Raw genomic sequence first — 5,526 nt, 5'->3', positions numbered from 1 at the left:
TCAATAAACCCCCTTCCTGTTATCAGCCTGGTGAAAATGTCTGCAAGTTCTTCAGAGCTAATAAACAGCATACATCATTCCTTTCATCTGATCACTATAGTGTGGGGCCGTATGAGAGTGAGAATGGCACATGAATTGTACAGCTGCACTAATGGAACTCTGAAGAATGAACCTCCCCAGTCAGCCGAGTGAGTGCAAGACAGGGCACTACCTTTCTCTCTGAGCTGGAGGTGCCAGGACTCAAAAGCTGCACCTTGTTTTGAGCACTAGTGAATGACCTGTCTCTTAAAACTAATAAAGCAGACCTCTCGATGACTATTTCAAAGTTGCTGGTTTTAAAAGCAAGCTTGAGGTCTCTTCAGTGTTTTCAGCCAGCTAAAACAATCTTTTTTTCCTTTGTCTTCTCTCCCTTACACCTCCTAGGAACGAGATGGAAAGACACTTCTTGGAGCTACTGCAGTTTAATATCAATGTTCCTGCCAGTGTTTACGCCAAATACTACTTCGATCTTCGCTCCCTAGCAGATGACAATAACCTGAGCTTTCTGCTGGAGCCTCTCAGTAAAGAGAGAGCACAGAAACTGGAGGTAATGGTCTGAGATTGGCTGAACAGTGCACTCTGTCTGCCTGTGTAGTAAGAGCATCTGTTGCTAATCATATTAAGTGGCAGTCAGAAAAACTAAAAAGCTTTTAGATTAGTGTATTACAGGCTAATTTAACCCCTTTATAACTACAGTTAGCACTTCTAAAACCACGCCTAGTATTCTGAGGAAAGGAAGGGACAGAGATTATGGAAGTCTAGCAGATCACAAAATAAAATGGATGTTATTTTGGGAACTGTAGCTCAGCTAGGCTACTTAAGATTGAAAGGATTAGTGTCATATGTAATGGATTGTCTGTCCTTCCCTGGTCACAGTCTGTATTCCAGGCACCTAGAGACAGTCACACTCAGACCTTTCTAAATACTACCAGCTGAAGGTTTCCCACTGCATCCCACTGCACAGCTGCTTTTAGATTTAGAGGGAGCACTCTTACTGCTCTCATGGTTTAATAAACCATTTGTCTAGGGACAGCTGCAGAAATTAGAATATATTTCTTTTCACAACTTCTAGACCCTCACCTTTTTGATGAAATGTTGCTTTCAGATAAACTTCTGCAATGGCCACTCCTTAGGAGTCCCTCAGAATGTCCAGAGGAGTGTAAATACCGATTACTGGCCCCTTCTGTGAGTCCCCGCAGCCTTCTTTGGTATGAAGGCTCATTTAAAAAAAAAAACTTGAACTTTTGCAGAGTCAGTCTTCCTAGTTGTTGGAGATATGTAAGACATTTTGAAAATATCTAAATTACCTGGGTTCCCAGGCAAAATTTCTTGTTGGATCAATGCAGCCTTTCATCTGTCCAGGTTTAAAGGATGACTCTGGATGGTGTTTTGTTGACCTTTAAACAAAGCCATTACCGCAGGCCCTGTGTACACTGATAGCATAACCCCTTTCAAAGAGGGGTGTGTATTCTTGGCTTATATTGTCCACCCCCAATAATTCTGCCAAGTGCCAGGTTTTTTTATTTCATCCCAGAAGTGGCTGAGCTTTGGGTGTGTGATCCCTCCTGGTCCTTTGGAATGATAGGTATGATATGCCTACAGATTCTTCTATTTAAAGTTAAGCAGTGCAGCTCTTCTGCTTTGTCTCACCATTGTTACTTGCACTTTAAGCTAACACTGTCACTAATTGTAAATGTGGTTGTAGGGCAGTTCATATTCCACAGGAAATTGTTTACTGAACTGCTCAGTGCCCAGGCATAAGTGGATGATTTACAGATTGTGAGCCTGTTTTGTTTCTTCTTTGCTGGTTCTTGGTATTTAAAACCAGAGTAATTTCCAGTACAGTATGTGATTTGCCATAATGCACTTACTAATGCATGTAATAGGACATTTTCGGTTTTTAATTCTAAAACTTGATGAATATTTGAAGCGTTTGCTAAAATTTTTAATTCTGCCTTTCAGTTAGAAGCACATGAGCAGTTAATAGGAGCCTGTATGAAGCAGTGAATTAGTATTCCAGGGACTGAAAACTGATTTACACCATATGGGTGACTGGGGCTAAATATGTCAACACAGGTTGCTTTATGATTGATGTGCTAGCATTAAAACAGGATGGAGAGTCTGTCTGGTCTTGCACTGGGAGCTCATGCAGCCAGTGTCTCAAAGAATGCCACTCTTGAGCCAAATGCATGCCTCCAGAAGGTCGGCAGAAATAAATGTAAATAATTATTTTAAAATACACTTAGAAGTTTATTCATGCTCAGAGTGCTTTTCACCTTTTGAACTTCCAGAACACTGGGCTGTGCTGAATGGGTGCTGCCTTAAAGGGAAGGTGCAGGCTTGTAGCTGATTGCAGGACTCTGAAAGTTCATCTGGTGATAGGTGGTAAATTGTTAATGGAAGTAAATATTCAGGACTGAGATTCAGTTCAGACTCTTATTATAGGTATCCTTATTTATTGATAATGCCTGAAGGCTCCAATCAGAAATGGGCTTTGCAGAGGAGGACACATGGAGTTTTCTGGACAATCATGTATTATTAGGATTTAACTAATTAGGCTTGTAACAAGAATAGCTGCAGCAGAATAAAGGCTGTTTGACTAGCCAGATAAGCAGAGTAGAGGTAAGCCAGTAAATGGGTGAAAAAGCAGTTAAATACTAAGTTGTCCATTTATGCTGATATTTAATAGCTGTATTAAAGTGCCATGGCTATTGCCATGCCTTCGACCAGTGGGCTGCCCTCTTTTCTCAGACCTCTTCAGGACCCTGACCATGTGAGTGAGTGAAAAAGCATGTTGGGGGGAGGGTGTAGAGAAGGTAAAGGCAAAAAGGACATCCTAGGAGAACTTCATTTCCTGGGCTCACTTCCACTGAGTGGCGAAGGGCAAGGTGCCCGAGGGAGTGCAAAAACCTTTTCAGTCTGAACCTTTTCTCTCATAGAAATGGCTGTGTGTGCTTTTATACTGTGAAAATAATTTTTTGTGTGCTGCTGCATGCACCAGACCTAGCTCCTAGATGCAATTTTGAACATAACTTTCACAAACCCGTAAGTCTGAAATGGATCCAAGTTTTCCATTAGATAGTGAAACTGGTAAAACAATGAAGATACTTAGATGTGGAAACCACTCACCTTTGTCTTACTTTCTGATGGATAGGGTTCTTGTTAGTGTGGGGACAGACTCCATTAATATTTTCCCTCCAAAGTAGTACTTATTTACTCTCATTCTAGGTGAAAAAAAAAAAGCTAGCAGACTGCCTGCTCTGTTGGTATTACAACTGTAAAAGCTTCCTTGAAATGTTCAAACTTTTCTAATGTGTACTTTTCATTTTGTATCTGAACATGGTATCCAGGCTATCTCTCGGCTGTGTGAAGACAAATACAAAGACTTGTCAAAAGCTGCTATGAGACGCTCTTTCAGTGCTGATAACTTAGTTGGTATCCGCCGATCTAATGCCATCCTCTCCTGAGGAGAGAGAAAGGTGCAGCACCATGAACCAGCATCCATACAAATCGGAGGAGTACAGCCACTCCATGCACACAAGCCAGCGGTGATGGTGTCTTCCAGCAAGAGGAGGAGAGGAGGGTCGACTAGCCAAGGGAACCCAGAGCTTGAGAAGCATAATTGGTGCAAAAGACAAGACCTTCGTCAAATCAACTCTTCTCCTTCTAATGTATCCAGAGGTGCAAAACCAGACTTCTTCCCTTCTCTCCCCCACAGATGTTTGCTTACTATGTAGGCCTATAGCTGTGAACTCTTGAGGTTTTTAATAATAAGTAGTTCTAAATTTTAGCATTTAAACACTAACCACATGACTATAGTTACACTGTTCTTCCCTCCTCTCCCCTGTCATCCAGAATCTCACTGCATTTGTATTTCAGGTCAATGCAGTGTTAACAAAACAAAACAAAACATGGGACTCTTAAAGTATAAAGCCACTCTGGAGCTGAAAACAGTAGCATAGAGGCATATTGAAGGCTTTTCCCTGGTTTGGCTACTAAAAGCTGCTATTATTGGTGATCTGTTCATAACCAAGGAGCTGCCCCACAGGAAGGAATTCCAACTCTGCACCCCCAACTTCACTCCAGTAGAGATTGTCAAAAGACTTTGAATGTTTTGACTGGGGGCAAATATATGGTTTTATGTATTATTAAAATGTATAGGGTCCATGCTGCATTTCTTGTGAATTATGGTGCTTCTCTCATTTTCTAATACTTATATTGCTCCAAAAGAGATGCAATCTGTATATTTTTCTGAGGCATTGAATGAGAAAGCTGGTCTGGAAACATCATCACTATCCCAAACAGTGTAGCAATCTAGTGGTGAATGGCATGTGTGCAGTGCTGCTTCTCTGAGTTCTACTGCAGATCTCTTGTGCTATATACGGTGGAGTTCCTAAAGCTGATACTGTGCATCCATCTGGCTCTCCTTGGGGTTTTGTTTCCTGGGAGGGATTTACATTCATAATGAGACAGGAATGAGTTTGAGAATCCTGCGCTACCTAACAAGGTAGATTGAAAAATATGTTCAACCGAGAATTATCAAAAAGCTTTCTGTAAACCCCATTTTTCTTTTTTTTTTTCTTTTTTTTTTTTTTTCTAAGTCAATTTTATCTTGTGCAACTGCTCTAGAGGCTTGGGTTTTGCTCTGAGACTTTGGAATGGAGCTTACTTTCAGGCTCTGAAACTCAACTCTAAACAGGATAAGTATTATTAGACTCTTCCTGTTAAAAGTCTTTGTAGTATCTTCCCTTCTTGGATCCAAATAGATTCTAGGCAGTTTGTCCTAGGAGCAGATCTCCCTCCAAATGGCACAGGTTTTGTGCACTTCCTCTTCCAGCCAAGGCCCAGAAACTTACACTGAATAGCGAGTCCATGTGCCCTTGGGAGCAGGGCTGTCTGAGTGTAACCAGAAGTTTGGCTGCACTCAGTTGTTAAAAAGATGCATATAGCCTTTTGCTGTATGCAAATATGCCAGCCCCTGGCTCCCAAATCCATGGAACTTGGCACTTCAGGTATTGATCACAATTCAATTTTGAAAATAATGCTACATCTTCAGGTGGTTTTCCTTTCTCATGTTTGTATTAAAATAAAAGCTAATAAACTCTATTTTAATTAAAGTTAAAGGTGAATTGTGTGGTCTGTACAGCTGTCTGATTTCATTCCCCCTCACAAGTGTTTGGTGCTGTGCAGCTTCTCTCAAGTACAAAAAAAATGAGAAAAACCCAGTGGTGTGTGTGCAGGCCCTTCCATTCCCTGTACCAGCCTCTTGCCTTCGTTTTATCACAGCGACTTGTGAATGTTGGGAGCTGGCAGCAGAGGTCATTTGGCAACTGTGAGCTGCTGGGGCGGCAGTGGGGCAGTGCCTGGCAGCCTGCTTCGGCTGAAGGCGTGTACAGTCCTGTGTGGCTGCCTGGCTATTCCCATGTGTCAGTTGGATTTAGAATTTGACTCAGGCTGCTCAAATAACTATTTACTGACAGTTAGTTT

The 5,526-nt window shown here is 41.6% G+C and overlaps 1 long non-coding RNA gene across 1 annotated transcript; it reads left to right on the top strand.

Annotated features, from left to right (window-relative positions):
• Positions 1-421: 421 nt before the first annotated feature.
• On the top strand, positions 422-5,156 carry LOC104467403. Its single transcript, XR_727610.1, has 2 exons — positions 422-586; positions 3,390-5,156. It is a non-coding gene; the product is annotated as an uncharacterized LOC104467403 (long non-coding RNA).
• The last annotated feature ends 370 nt before the right edge of the window (positions 5,157-5,526 follow it).

This window comes from Pterocles gutturalis, unplaced genomic scaffold (genome assembly GCF_000699245.1).
Source record: "Pterocles gutturalis isolate BGI_N339 unplaced genomic scaffold, ASM69924v1 scaffold11224, whole genome shotgun sequence".
NCBI lineage: Eukaryota > Metazoa > Chordata > Aves > Pterocliformes > Pteroclidae > Pterocles > Pterocles gutturalis.
This window is presented reverse-complemented; position numbering and strand designations above follow the sequence as displayed.